At 41.1% G+C, this 16,392-nt stretch overlaps 1 pseudogene; it reads right to left on the minus strand.

Annotated features, from left to right (window-relative positions):
* Nucleotides 1–235: 235 nt before the first annotated feature.
* LOC125926029 (40S ribosomal protein S2-like) overlaps nt 236–16,392 on the minus strand; it is a 60,895-nt pseudogene continuing 44,738 nt past the window's right edge.

Below are 16,392 nucleotides of genomic sequence, written 5' to 3' on the forward strand. Positions count from 1 at the left end.
TTTCCAAAATTTGTTTAAATCACCAAAACTCTTCCTATTAGACCATCCACTAACTTCCTGTCTATTGCTATAGATGAATCGCTGATTCAAAATCACAGGCATATAATTCCGTGAAGAATGTTTACTGGGTCTGCTTTACTCCCCCTGCCTTCTCTCTCTCTCTCTCTCTCTCTTTCCTTCATACAGGTTTTGATTCACTTTATTTTTCTCATATAAAACTCTGTGGTAGCCACAGTTAGAGCCTGGTGTGGGTCTCTAAGATGTCAGTAAATTCCTGATAGGGAAACTTGGTGAACACAGTCTCTTTCCAAAGGTGAGGGGTGAGACAGCTGAAGGTCTTGGAAATGACATCAACAGTTGCAACAGGTGGCAGTGCAGCCCCTGGCCAAGGTGTAGGAGTCATCAGTACCGGCCGTCATCAGTAGCTTCTTGGGCACAAGGGCTGGGATGATGTCTCTGGGGCAACGATATGGTGCACCTGTGCAGACATAATAGCAGCCAGTCATCTTGTGAGGGACAGTGTGGGGCTGGCTGATATTGCTTCCCCTCTAGTAGCTTCAGAGCACAGAGATGATGGATAGTTTGGCCAGGATCATGGCCCCACTGGATGGCAGTGGCTACTCCTTGGAGCACTAAACACCCAGACTGACCTGTCCATTGTAATCTCTGATGGCAACAAATGCCTGGAACCTGGTCCACTGGCCAGGATGAGTCTGCTTTTGTACAGGCACAGTCTTCAAAATTTCATCAATGATGAGGGGAAAAAAATGATCTCAGATTCCGTGATGGGCAAGGAGAAGAGATAGACCTACTCCAGGGACTTGATTTTCCTGTACTTGACTAGGCAGTCCAGCATGGTGACAGGGATCTACTTTTCTTTCTTTTTTTCCTTTCTATAATTTATTTATTTTTTATAATTTGCATCCAAGTTAGTTAGCACATGGTGCAACAATGATTTCAGGAGTAGATTCCTTAATGCCCCTTACCCATTTAGCCCACCCCCCCCCCACAACCCCTCCATTAACCCTCTGTTTGTTCTCCATATTTAAGAGTCTCTTATGTTTTGTCCCCATCCTTGTTTTTATATTATGCTTCTCTTCCCTTATGTTCATCTGTTTTGTATCTGAAAGTCCTCATATGAGTGAAGTCATGTGATATTTGTCTTAGTCTCTGACTAACTTCGCTTAGCATAATACCCTCTAGTTCCATCCATGTAGCTGCAAATGGCAAGATTTAATTATTTTTGATTGCTGAGTAATACTCCATTGTATACATACCACATCTTCTTTATCCATTCATCCATTGATGGATATTTGGGCTCTTTCCATACTTTGGCTATTGTTGATAGTGCTGCTATAAACTTTGGGGTGCATGTGTCCCTTCAAAACAGCATACCTGTATCCCTTGGATAAATACCTAGTAGTGCAATTGCTGGGTCATAGGGTAGTTCTATTTTTAAGTCTTTGAGGAACCTCCATACTGTTTTCCAGAGTGGCTGCACCAGTTTGCCTTCCCACCAGTAGTGCAAAAGAGATCCTCTTTCTCTGCATCCTTGCCAACATCTGTTGTTGCCTGAGTTGTTAATGTTAGCTATTCTGACAGATGTGAGGTGATATCTCATTGTGGTTTTGATTTGTATTTCCCTGATGCTGAGTGATGTTGAGCATTTTTTTTTATGTGTCATTTGGCCATCTGGATGTCTTCTTTGGAGAAATGTCTATTCATGTCTTTTGCACATTTCTTCACTCAATTATTTGTTTTTGGGTGTTGAGTTTGATAAGTTCTTTATAGATTTTTGGATACTAACCCTTTACCTGATATGTCATTTTTAAATATCTTCTCCCATTCTGTTGGTTGCCTTTTAGTTTTGCTGATTGTTTCCTTCACTGTGCAGAAGCTTTTTATTTTGATGAGGTCCCAATAGTTCATTTTTGCTTTTGTTTCCCTTGCCTCTGGACACGTGTTGAATAAGAAGTTGCTGCAGCCAAGGTCAAAGAGGTTTTTGCCTGCTTTCTCCTCAAGGATTTTGATGGCTTCCTGTCTTACATTTAGGTCTTTCATCCATTTTGATTTTTTTTGTGTGTGTATGGTGTAAGAAAGTGGTCCAGGTTCATTTTTCTGCATGTTGCTGTCCAGTTTTCCCAGCACCATTTGCTAAAGAGACTGTCTTTATTCCATTGGATATTCTTTCCTGCTTCATCAAAGATGAGTTGGCCATATGTTTGTGGGTCCATTTCTGTATTCTCTATTCTATTCCATTCCACTCATTCCATGAGTGTCTGTTTTTGTTCCAGTATCATCCTGTCTTAATGATTACAGCTTTGTAATACATTCTTAACCGACTGAGCCACTCAGGTGCCCCTGTAATACATTCTGAAGTCCAGAATTGTGATGCCTCCAGTTTGGGTTTTCTTTTTTAGGATTGCTTTGGCTATTCAGGTTCTTTTGTGGTTCCATACAAATTTCAGGATTGTTTGTTCTAGCTCTGTGAAGAATGCTGGTGTTATTTTGAGAGGTATTGCGTTGAATATATATATTGCTTTGGGTAGTGTTGACATTTTAACAATATTTGTTCTTCCTATCTATGACCATGGAATGTTTTTCCTTTTGTCTTCTTCAATTTCTTTCATAAGCTTTCTAGAGTTTTCAGTGTATAGATTTTTCACCTCTTTGCCTTGACTTATTCCTAGGTATTTTATGGGTTTTGGTACAATTGTAAATGGGATTGATTCCTTGATTTCTCTTTCTGTTGCTTCATTATTGGTGTATAGGAATGCAACTGATTTCTGTGCATTGACTTTATATCCTGTGACTTTGCTGAATTCATGGATCAGTTCTAGCAGTTTTTGGTGGAATCTTTTGGGTTTTCCATATAGAGTATCATGTCATCTGTGAAGAGTGAAAGTTTGACCTCCTCCTGGACAATTTGGATGCCTTTTATTTCTTTGTGTTGTCTGATGGCTGAGGCTAAGACTTCCAATATTATGTTGAATAACAGTGGCAAGAGTGGACATCCGACAGGGATCCACTCCTTGTCTTTGACCTTACTTCCTGGAGCTCCTGGCCTCTGACAAAGCTGCCTGGCCTTCCATTCTAGGGCCCTCCCACAGCACCTCCGTCAGCCGCCATTTGCTGTTTTCTCAGAGAAGTTTCGTACTTTTTCTTAAATGGCTAATATTGTGGTATGATTGTTGCTGTGTACCCAGGCAAGCATTTTATACAGTCATACCTCAGAGATATTGCAGGTTCAGTTCTAGATCACCACAATAAAGCAAATATCATAATAAAGTGAGTCAAATGAATTTTTTGGTTTCCCAATGCATTAGCATTGCGCAATGGCATTATGTCTTTTTCTAAAAATGTAAATACCTTAACTAAAAAAAAATAGTACCTTACAAGAAGCAATCTCCAGTACAATTAACACTCTCTTGCTTGTGAGCGGGCAAGTGTGCCTCCCGATGGGGATGAGACCAAGGCTGTCTTATCTCTAGGCTGTCTCAGCTTAATGGCAGAGCCTGGCCAAGGTTGGAGGCCTGGGACCAATCCTTCATCCCACCTCAGGAACGGGGTTGGGGGATTTCCTGCCTGTCATGACCGTCTCTGGATTTTAAGTGTGTTAACAGTGTCCTCAATTGTCTCCCATATTGATGACGTGAATGAAACCTTTTAAAATGATGGGGTGCCTGGGTGGCTCAGTCAGTTAAATGTCTGACATTGGCTCAGGTCATGATCTCATGGTTTGGGAGTTTAAGCCCCCTATCAGGGTCTACACTGACACCTTACAGCCTGGAGCCTGCTTCAGATTCTGTGTCTCCCTCCCTCTCTCCGTCCCTCCCCTGCTTGTGCTCTCTCTCTCTCTCTCTCAAGAAGTAAATAAATAAACACTGAAAAAATTTTTAAATGTTAATATTGGGGTGCCTGGGTGACTCAGTCAGTTGAGCATCTGACTCTTGATTTTGGATCAAGTCCTGATCCCAAAGTTGTGGGATTGAGCCCCACACTGGGCTTCATGCTGAGTGTGGAAATGCTTATGATTCTCTCTCTCTCTCTCCTGCCACCCCTCTGCCCCACTCCCCCGCTCACACACACTCTCTCTCATTCTCTCAAAAAAAAAAATGTTAATATTAAGTAAATAAATAAATCTTAGCCTAAAAATACTTTATTGCTTAAAAATGCTAACCATCATCTGAGCTTTCAGAGAGTCATAATCTTTTTACTGGTGGTGGGTCTCACCTCATGCTGATGGCCGCTAACTGATCAGGGTGGTGGCTGCTGAAGGCTGGGGCAGCAGTGGTGATTTCTTCAAATAAGACAACAATAAAGATTGCTGCATTGATTGACTCTTCCTTTCATGAAAAATTTCCCTGTAGCATGTGATGCAGTTTGATAGCATAAAATTTCTTTTAAAATTGGGTCATTCAATCCTGTCAAACCCTGCTGTCGTTTTATCAACTAAGTTTATGTCATTCTAAATCCTTTGTTGTCATTTCAACAATCTTCACGGCATCTTCACCAGGAGTAGATTCCAACTCAAGAAACCACTTTCTTTGTTCATCTGTAAGAAGCAAATTCTCATCAGTTCAAGTTTTATCATGAGATTCCAGCAATTTAGTCCCATCTTCAGACTCCACTTCTCATTCTAGTTCTCTTGCTATTTTCACCACATCTGCAGTTATTTCCTCCACTGAAGTCTTGAATCCTTCAAAGTCATCCATGAGGATTATAATCAGCTACTTCCAAACTTCTATTAACATTGATATTTTGACCTCTTCCCATGAATCACAAATGTTCTTTTTTTTTTTTCTTTTAAGTTTATTCATTTTGAGCGAGAGATAGAGAGAGACAGAGAGAGAGAGACAGAGCATGTGAGCAGGGGAGGAGCAGAGAGAGAGAGAGAATCCCAAGCAGGCTCCACACTGCCAGTGCAAAGCCTGATGCGGGGCTTGAACCCATGAACCGTGAGATCATGACCTGAGCCAAAATCAAGAGTCAAATGCTTAACTGACCGAGCCACACAGGTGCCCCTGAATCACAAATATTTTTTTTAATTTTTTTTTTTTTACATTTTCTTATTTTTGAGAAACAGAGTGAGACAAAGCGTGAATGGGGGAGGGACAGAGAGAGAAGGAAACACAGAATATGAAGCAGTCTCCAGGCTCTGAGAAAGCAGTCAGCACAGAGCCTGATGCAGGGCTCAAACCCACAAACTGTGAGATCATGACCTGAGCTGAAGTCGGACACTCAACTGACTGAGCCACCCAGGCGTCCCAAATCACAAATATTCTTAATGGTCTCTAGAATGGTGAATCTTTTCCAGAAGATTTTCAACTGACTTTGCCCAGATTCATCAGAGGAATCACTACCCATGGAAGCTCTAGCTTTGTGAAATGTATTTCTTAAGTAAGAAGATTTGAAAGTTGAAATTATTCTTTGATCCATGAGCTACAGGGTGGATATTGTATTAGAAGTCATGAAAACAACATTAATCTTCATTAAAGCTCAATGGCGTCTTCAAATGAGCAGTAATATTTTGAAAGAAATCTGTTTTACTGAACAGTAGTTCTCAACAGTGGGCTTAAAATATTCAGTAAACCATGCTGTAAGCAGATGTGCGGGCATCCAGGCTTTATTATTCCATTTCTAAAGCACAGGCAAAGTAGATTTCACACAATTCTTAAGGGCTGTAGGATTTTCAGAATGTTAAATGAGCATTGGCTTCAAGTTAAAGTCACCAGCTGCATTAGCACTAACAAGAGTCAGCCTGTCCTTTGAAGTTTGAAGCCAGGCATTGACTTGTCCTCCATGGCATTTTCTTAGAATATAAGAATTTCTTTTTTTTTTTTAATGTTTATTTATTTTTGAGAGAGTGCAAGTGGAGGAGGGGCAGACAGAGGGGACAGAAGATCCCAAGCAGGCTCCGTGCTGACAGCAGCATGCCCGATGTGGGGCTCGAACTCACGAACCTTGAGATCATGACCTGAGCCGAAGCTGGATGCTCAACTGACTGAGCCACCCAGGTGTCCCAAGGATTTCTTAGAATATAGGAATATAAATGTATTTTCTTAGAATCATTCTCTTGTGTATTGTGGCACCTTCATTAATCATCATAGGAAGATCTTCTGCAGAACTTGCTGCAGCTTCTACATTAGCACCTGCTGCTTCGCCTGCTGCAATTAGGAGATGGCTTCTTTCCTTAAGCCTCATGAATCTCTGCTGGCTTCAATCTTTTCTTTTCCAGGTTTCTCACTTCTCTCAGCCTTCATAGAACTGGAGAGACGTAGTGCTTTTCTCTGGATTAGGCTTTGACTTAAGGGAATGTTGTGGCTGGTTTCATCTTCTAGCCAGACCCCTAAAACTTTCTCCATATCAGCAATAGGCTGTTTTGCTTTCTTACCGTTTTTGTGTTCACTACAGTAACGCTTTTGATTTCCTTCAAGAACTTTTCCTTTGCATTCACAACTTGGCTAACTGTTTGGCTCATGTGGCCTGGCTTTTAGCCTGTCTGGGCTTTCAACATGCCTTCCTCACTAAACTTAATCATTTCTAGCTTTTGACTTAAAGTGAGAGACATGTGACTCTTTCTTTCACTTGGACACTTGCCGTTGTAGGGTTATTAATTGGACTAATTTCAATATTGTTGTGTCTCAGAGAAGAGGGAGGCCTGAGGGGGTAAAGAGAGATGGGGGTGGGGCAGGTGGCTGGTGAAGTAGTTAGAATACACACAATATTTATTGATTAGGTTGGCAGTCTTAGAGGGGCGTGGTTCATGGCACCCCAAAACAATTATTATAGTAACATCAAAGATCTCAGATCACCTTAACAAATATAACAATAATGAAAAAGTTTGAAATATTTCAAGAATTATCAAAACATGATACAGAGACATGAAGAGAACAAATACTGTTGGGAAAATGTCACCAATAGACTGGTTCGATGTCGAGTGGCCACAATTTGTATAAAACCCCTCAATTTGTATAAAACACAATATGTGTGAAGTTCAATAAAACGAAGCACAAGACAATGAGGTGTATCTATATGTGTGAAGCACCTCATAATTTCTTTGATAAGATGCAGAAACTTCCATGGCATTTTATCCATTCAGACTTTTTGAGCTCAGGTAACCTTGATATTGATAAGGTTACTCAGAGGCCCAGTGACGCTTATGTTTTTAAGTAGCTTGGAAAAAAGCTGCTAAGCCAGGCTGTTGGAGATGCAAAAATGAAACCCAGACCGGCAGGGGCAGGGGGCGACAACCACCACCACTATCAATTACTGTAGCAGTAAAACATTCCTCATGTCTAGACATTGTGTTGAAAGTTTTATGTTTGTTATGTCCAGTCTTTACAATCCTAGAAGATTGGTATTATTAGCAGTATCTTGCAAAATAAGGCACTGACGTTTCTAAAGGTGAAGCAACTCACCCCAAATAAAACAGACTAAATAGCAGAGCTAAGATTTGAAACCAGTTCTGTTCATTCCAATGTACTCACTCTACATTATGACAGTGCTGACTCTCTTGGCCATCCCCAAGCGGACTGAAGATTTGTCTCAGTTAATAAGATAAAAAGCTAGTCCTGAGCCTGTTTGCCCTCAGATGCATTTCTTGCCTTCTCTGATCTTCTATTACAGGCAGGACTGGCCTTCTTGTGTCAGCTGGCTTCCTGGTGTGTGTGGCTAATAGGAGGAGTTTAGGGAGCACCAAGAAAACGAAGCCAGGTCATTTCTCACCAAACCCCCTTCCACCTGTTTTGTGTGGCATCTTGGGCATCAGCCATTTCCTTCCTTCTTTCAGCTGCAGCCAAGCAGGCTTTCACCAGTTAGGTCTTTCCTCCCTTTCTCCCTTTAGCCTAGTGGCATCCTACCGTGGGTAATCTAAAGCAAGAGTCTTGGGTATGGAAATAGGTAGATGCGTTTGTTCCTCTTGGCTCTGTCACCGTGGCCACCACTAACTGGACCAGGGGAGTGGCTCTAACTCGAGAACAGCCCACTATCGGCTAGAGGGCTCCCTGTGAAGGAAACGGGAGCAAGAGTTTTGCCATCGGGTCCTTAGCAACAACCTGTCTGGTGTTTCAACTATAGATTTTAGGGGGTCAGTTAGTTGGTAGGAGCAAAGGCAGAAAGCAAAAGTTGTTCTGAGTTGTTCTGAGAGAAGTTGTTCAGCAAAGTTGTTCTGAGAGAAACAAAGACAGAGAGAAAATACATTATGTCAATTGCAGAAGACTCAGGAAAGATCAGCAAGCTCTTGTTATCGGGGTGGAGGGATGCTTTATCTGTGCTGGACCCTGAAGAAACTTCTGGAAGAAACTGCCTTCCAGTTTCTATACTGTAGAACCAGGATACCGGTGTACTATCCAGTTCAGCTATACTCAGGTTCCCATCATTCCTGTGTGACCCAGTCGGTGACTATGTCACTTCCTGCTTTCCTGGTTGGCTGAAACTTGTGGCTGAGATTTTTGCTTCTGCTCTCTTTTTAAAAATTTCCCTGGGTATCTTTCCAATAAACCGTTCACTTCCTGACATAACCTGGGTGTGTTTATATTTTTGTACAACCAATTTAACCACCTAAAACAGTTTTATATTTCTTCATGTTTATATTTATAGATCATGTTTATATTTCTTCCATCTTGTCTACATTGCAAGTCCATAAGCTAGGCAGGGCAGAGATTTTTATCACTTAAAAAAAAAATTCAAGCTGCAGATTAGCTAAATAGTTTGCCCAAGATCACTGGGCTAAGTGACAGAACCAGGCATTCTTATCCAAAGATGCCATGTTCCCTGTGAAAACACAAGCACACACCATCACCAATGATTTGTTTAGCAGGAAAATAGATGTTCAGACATACTAGACATCAGACGTTCACTATTGGGTATCCACGTGTCCTTCGACTTACGTGGACAACTTACATCACTAGGCATCTTTATGATGATATCTCTCCTATTTGTAGAAGAAAGATCAAGTTGAGTCATAATAGGGAAATATTCTGCAATCAAAAACCAGATGAGCCCATTTATTTTTTCAGAAACATTTACTGGGAACCTACTCTGTGGTAAAAATTTGCTAAATGCAGGGCATACAGAGATGTACAAAACAAAACAAAACAAAACAAAACCACACACACACAAAACAAAAAACAAACAAAAAAAACATCCCTGTGGGAATCTCCAGCCCAAAGGGAAAGAGATACAAATAGCAATAAATAACAATGCAGCACAAAGGCAACAAGCCCAGGCAAAGCACAGTCCAGGTCAGATGAAGGTTTGATGAATTCTGTGGGGTGGGTGACAGAGAAGACTTTCTGAAAAATGTAACAATCTCCCAGAGTTTAGAAAGTTGAACTGGAATATCAGTATTTAATGGTAAAAGGGAAAGGACGCTACAAAGGGATTACAAAGGATAGTCAGAATGGAAAAAGAGAATGAGGAGAGGTGATGGCCCAAACGTGAAGGGCGATGGTTTCAAGAAAGGATAGATGAACACCATAAAAGACCCCAGAAGTATGTGTTAAGTCACATATTACCAGTAACAGGCTCAATGGGCCTGGCAAGTAGGAAGTTCTTGGCAACTTTATCCAGGGCAATTTCCCAGGGAGGGTGGGGTGGCAATTAAGCCAGATTTCAGTGGGATCCAGAGTAAAAGGGAGGTAAAATAATAGAGGTATCAAATGTTTCAAGGGTCCCAGAGATGGGGTGCCTGGGTGGCTCAGCGGAGTTAAGCGTCTGACTCTTGAGTTCAGCTCAAGTCACGATCTCATAGTTGTGGCACTGAGCCCCGTGTCAGGCTCTGTGCTGACAGCATGCTTGGGATCCCCTTTCTCCCTCCCCCTTTCTCTCTCAATAAACAAACAAACAAACAAACTTAAGGGGGGGGGAAAGAATCCCAGAGATGAACGAAATCGCGTCAGACTTTTCTAAAGTTAAAGGAGGGTTAGAGAACATAAATGACATGGGGACTGAATGGAATTTGGGAGAAGAATATCTAAAAAACTAACCTAAATCAGAGAATCTTTGATTACTATAATTTTCTGGTATGCTTTCTGTTTAGTAGATACAGGAATATAATTGGCCTATTTTCTCTTCCCTCTTCCCCATTTTCAAATTAGTACACATGTACTATGTGGACCACTTCCTACGTCCTTCTTAATGCACGCTATGGAGAGTTTAATTCCTACCCACAAGTGTGACCAGTGACCATTTGACACGTGGTTAGGTATAGAAAGAGTGGACTCCGAATTCAGACCGTCTTGATCTGAATCCTGTCTCCACTTTGTATCTACATGGTCTCCTACAAAGTAGTTAATCCTTTGTTTGTAATACCTGCTTTACAGCACAGTGGGGAGCTTTGACTGAGTTACAACATGTAAAATGCTTAGAACACTTAGAACAGCGCCTGGCACATACAAAGTCACGTACATGATAGCTGCTATTATTAGTAGTATTAACTGTGGAAATAATAAAACAGAATGTTTGAGATTGGATTTATGCTGGAAAATCCAGGACTTGTGGAGTGTGTGTGTGTGTGTGTGTGTGTGAATGATAGATGCCCCATTCAAACTAGTTTTACTAAAAGGGTAAATGTATTGGCTCATGTTAAGTGTGTTAGATTGTTCATGCAGGGAGAGATTTGTCCTCGCTGCATCTCTAGGGACTATCTGCCCCTCGTTGTCTGAAGGAAGCATTCTCTTCTGTAGCAGAAAGGGGAGAGAGGATGAGGCTGTTGTCCCAGGGCTACATTCTTACAATACACAATGCAAAGGAAGAGAGGCTCCCCACTCGCACCTACATCCTCAGCACAACGTTCAGGGAAGTCCAGGAGAGGAAGGGATTGGCTCAATCCATGGCATGTGCCCACACTTGTGGTGGGGAAAATGGGGGCCTTAATTAATAACTCCAAGACCACATGGAACCAGAAGTAGTGGCTAAATAGACTAATCTATGCTATAGTACCTTTTAAAATCACGTGCTCACCACACTTTGCCTTTTAGGTAAGCTGTACTAAAACTCATTTTTATTCATTTATTTTAATTTTTTATCTTCATTTATTTATTTTATTTAAAGTTTTTTTAAAATTTTATTTATTTATTTTGAAAGAGACAGAGACAGTGTGAGTAGGGAAGGGCAGAGAAGGAGAGAATCCCAAGCAGGCTCCGCACTGTCAGTACAGAGTCTGATGCAGGCCTCGAACTCAGGTGAGATGATGGCCTGAGCCGAATTAAGAGTCCTACGCTTAACTGACTGAGCCACTCAGGTGCCCCTAACATTTATTTATTTTTGAGAGGGAGAGAGAAGGGGCGTGAGCAGGGCTAGGGGCAGAGAGAGAGAGGGAAACACAGAATCTGAAGCAGGCTCCAGGTCCCAAGCCACCAGTGCACCCACAAACTGTAAGAGCGTGACCTGAGCAGAAGTCGGACGCCCAACCGACTGAGCCATCCAGATGCCCCTAAAACTCATTTTTAGACAATTCGATAAATGACAACAATAAAAGTAACACTTGCAACTAATACTAGCTGATTGCTTACTATGCGTCAGGCTTTGTTCTAAATGTACTGACATTTAATTCTTACAAAGGACATACAGATAGTTATTGTCATCATCACCATCACTGTCATTATCTCCACTTTACAAATGAGGAAATGGAGGAAAGGGAAAGGTTACGTTGCTTGTCCTGAGGTCATTCAAGAAAAAGTGCTAGAGCTGGGAACTGAGTCCTGATAGTTGGCTCCAGAACCTGGCTGGCAGGCTGTGCCACCAAAGAGGAGGAGGGAAAAAACAGCCTGGTGTGGTCTGATATGAGAAAACGTATTTCCGAATATACTTAGTGGAGATTTTGGAATCAAACCAAAAGATCCATTTGGTTTTGAACTTTTATAAGATGTTGAAGACTCAGAAATGTTTGTTGAAGGCTGGAGTAGCTTTTTAAAAAATTCCATCAGTGTTTTAAATCATCCAAAGAATATATTGGATACAATGTATTTCAATCTCCTAGGAGAATGTCCACAAAAACAAAAAACAAAAACAAAAACAAAAACACACGTTTTGCACATTCTTGGGTATCAACTGAGAGCCCATGTGTATCACAAACAACTTCATCTACTGAAGGCTTGAAGACAATCTCTTTGTAGAGCTAGCTAAGAGAAAGCATTGAGTAGACTTTTTGTTAAGTTAGAAGCTTTGGTTTGTAAGGAGATCATGGAGCATTTCTGGAGATTCTCTGGCACCTCTGGACACCTTTCTTCCCTCAGGGTTTTGGGATTCTTCCTGTATTCCTTTCTTCTTCACAGTTGCTGCCACCCATGTGTGTTTTTCCTCACAAAGCTATCTTAGAAACTACAGGACGCCTGGGTAGCTCAGTCGGTTAAGTGTCCGGCTTTGGCTCAGGTCATGATCTCACGGTTCGTGGGTTTGAGCCCCGCGTCGGGCTCTGTGCTGACAGCTCAGAGCCTGGAGCCTGCTTGGGATTCTGTGTCTCCCTGTCTCTCTGCCCTTCCCCCACTCATGCTCTGTCTTTGTCTCTGTCTCTGTCTCTCTCTCTCAAAAATACTAATAATAAAAAAAAAAAAAAGAAAGCCTCTTCAGCTTTCTCTAGCCATCTTTAATGACCTCAGGAATGGAAGGCCGGAGGCCCCCCCCCTTTTTTTTTTTAAGGAATTACTGTTAATTGCTAAGAGGAAACAAACTTGTGACTAAAAAAAAACTGACCAAAAAAATGGAGAAGTAACAAATGTTCACAAAATGTCAACAAGTTCTTTAAGTTATTCCTCAGATTTTACCAAAATGAGTCTGTAGACTGGGGTTAAACTCATTTTATCAGAGTCCTACCTGGAACTTGCTTTTTACATAATCATTATTTATTGAGCACTTACATTCTGGGCACTGCTTAAAGTATTTTATGTATATTAGTTCTTCATGACATCCTTATGAGATAACTTATAACTTATCATCTTATTTCATATAAGGAAATGTAGGCACAGACTGGTTAGTTACTTGCTCAAAGTGACTTATTAAATAAGAGTCATTCAAACTGAGGTTGCCTGGCTCTAAAGTCTACTTTTTTTTTTTTTTAATGTTTTTAATGTTTATTTTTGAGAGACAGAGAGACAGAGCACAAGCAGAGGAGGGGCAGAGAGAGAGGGAGACACAGAATCCAAAGCAGGCTCCAGGTTCTGAGCTGTCAGCCCAGAGCCCAATACGGGGCTCGAACCCATGCACCATGAGATCGTGACCTGAGCCGAAGCTGGACACTTAACCGAATGAGCCACCCAGGTGCCCTTGAAGTCCATTTTCTTGATCATTGCATTGTGTGGGTCCTCTGGTGTAGCACAAATCAGGACAGATAGTTTGATAAGCAGAAGAGTAAAACAGTCCAGGGGACTAAGTAGAAATACAGTTTAGAGTGCTCTGGTAGGCCCTCTTTGTCAGAATACTTGACAGGATCAGAAGTGCCCAGTGACTGGTCCCCTGCTGTCTTTATAAATTGTATTTTCTCAATTATCGAAAGATGATGAATTTCTGTCCTAAAAGACGATTTACACCTACCAAACAAGGACACTAATGTAACAGCCATAATGTCAAGTGATGTATGTTCCTTTCCAGTGGCTGGAAACTCTCACCTCCTGTCTGGGACTCACTTTTCCTGGTATCCGGGAAACTGGCAAACCAGAAAGTTTATTAGTAAGAGTAGAATTGTGGCAAGAGAAGTAAAAAATTGGAGGGATAATATTTCTTTAGGCTCAGGACATAGCCAATTGAAAGATTTTTTTTTGTCTCCTATGTCGGAGGATACAACCTGATGGCTCTTTTTCCCAGATCTGATATCTTCTCCACAGGTCAGGGGTTCAATGGGCATGTCTAATATTTGTCTTGGTAGCTTTTTGGATGTCTGAAAACAAAAATCTTATCCACCGTCATGCATTAGAAGGGGAATTCTCATTCAGTTCTGACTCCGTGCTCTTCTGAGGATCCCACCATCTGGTTTAAAAGGGAGATGACAGCAGACCACAGTCAAGGTCAGCCATCAGACAAACATTTATTGTGCTTCTTGTAAGTGCTTCACTCTCTCTTGCTAAATGTGTATCAAGAACAGTCCTTGCCCTCACTGTGTAGGTAAGAACAACAAACAGGAAAATCCGTGATGCAAACAAAGTCTAGGTGCCCAGATGCCCAAAAGGTCAAAAGAGAGAAAGATGACTCAAAGCTGGTATAGTCAGGGAAGGCTTTAAAATTATTCAAAAAATTTAAGAATGGGTTAAATGTAGGTTGGTTGAGAGAAGGGATAGGACATCTCAGTGGCATAAAGATCATGAAGGTGGGGTAACTTTCAAGGAGAATGATGTCACTGAATAGAGAGTTACTGCAGACTAGGTAGAGGGGAGCCTGATGATCTCAGACCTTCAAAGGCAGCGACAGAGCTTGGGTGTGATGAGTGTGGTATACAGGGTAAGTGTTCAAGGAGGCCAGCCAGGTGGCTACTGTGGTAATCTGCATCTGAGATGCTGAGGGATCAAACCTGAGGCAGGTGGGAATGGACAGGAGGAACTGACCTTAGGAGGTATTATTAGGCCTTTATTTTCAGATGGAGTGAAATAGAAGGATGGGTTAAAAATCACTCTCAGAATTCTCCTGTGTCCACTGATATTTATGTTTAACCAGTTTTTCTTCTCACATTCCCTTCACTTTCTTTGAACTCTCTTCCTCCAACCGCATGTAAAACTATGAGGAGTAACATAAGATCAAATATTTCTGATAAACTCTTTTTGGCCAGTTTGTCAATGTTTATCTCAATGGGAAAAGAATTTCAAGAATCAAGGCTGCCTTCTTTGGAACATTAAGCATGTGCTTTTCCCCCTTTTTTCTTCTGTTTCTTTGTTTCTTTCTTCTTCCCTTTTGATAGGATGTGTAGGTATCCAAAAGAAAAACGTTTCATTTCCTTAGTCTACAGCAGAATTATTGACTACTACCTTCTTTTGTCAGTTACACGTTTACTTGAAGATCTCTTGAGTTTCATATAGACCTCCGCACACTGTGTGATTCTTCTGCAAACACTAATAAAAATAACCTGAAGTTAATACTCCACCTTTCATTCAGAAGGATCCCAACATTCTTTACAATGTGTACTGATGTTATTATTTTAATGTAGGCACACTACATTTCCTTAGTGCCTTTCATCTGAGGATCATAAGGAGCACAGCACACATTAATTAATTCTTACAACAACCTTCTGAACTATAATTTGTATGTGTCGCTGGTAGATGAATCACCTGAAGGACCAGCAAAACACAGCCTTTGCAGGGAAGCCTTTGTAGGCTTGGCACAACTTATGTGTAAACAACCCAGTCAAATAGTTCAGAGCGGGACAGGCAGCACCATTTTTTTCTTTAACTAAAACCACCAATGGAGTTTCACTAAGAGAATAATTATCCAAATAATGACTTATCTAGGTTTCCACAAGCAACACTGGGACCTTTGCAACAAACAGTACCAGAAAAAAGAAGGAAGTATAGTCTATTAATAGCTACCCCCTCAATCTTGTTGTCACTCCCAGGACAAGTGCTTCAGCAACAAAGCAGTTCTTGTCATTAATTGAAGCTTTGATATAGTATCAACGCAGAGAAAGTGTGCCACCGGCTGACTCATCAACACTTTGCTTCCTACCTAGATTTCCCTAGAGTGTCTTTTCTTCAGGTATGTAGCAGGCCAAGGCCTATTTAACTAAAGAGAGATTAAGTGTTCATTATTGTCATGTGGGATACTTTTTAGAATAAAACAAAAACAAAAATAGAATTTATAGGGGCGCCTGGGTGACTCAGTTGGTTAAGCATCTGACTTCAGCTCAGGTCATGATCTCATGGTTTGTGAGTTCGAGCCCCAAGCCAGGCTCTATGCTGATGGCTCGGAATCTGGAGGCTGCTTCGAATTCTGTGTCTCACTCTCTCTGCCACCCCCCGCTTGCACTCTGTCTCTCTCTCTCTCAAAAATAAATAGATGTTAAAAAAAATAGAATTTATAATGGAAAATATTCACAAGATAATGGACTCTTTCTTTTCTAGGTTGACTTACCAAATAATCGAGGATATATATACCAACAAATGCGTTGCTCAGGGGAACTGATTTTATACCTTTTCCTGTATTGAAATCTCACCTTTATGCTAGATTTTTAGTACAGAAATTTTCAAATATATTCAAAAGTAGACAGAATGATATAAAGACCCCATGTACCATCACTTAACTCTAACTGTGATCACCTTGGCTCTTCTTACATATTATGGCCAAGAAGTAAACACTTTGCAGAAAGTCCCAGTACCTTGGTTTGGCAACAGCACAGTTATCTCAAAGAGCCTCATGGAATCCCGAAAGCTTAATTTTAATTCCTTTTAATTGAGTTTATAAAATACATGT

The sequence above is a fragment of the Panthera uncia genome, chromosome F1, assembly GCF_023721935.1.
Source record: "Panthera uncia isolate 11264 chromosome F1, Puncia_PCG_1.0, whole genome shotgun sequence".
In the NCBI taxonomy this organism is placed as follows: domain Eukaryota; kingdom Metazoa; phylum Chordata; class Mammalia; order Carnivora; family Felidae; genus Panthera; species Panthera uncia.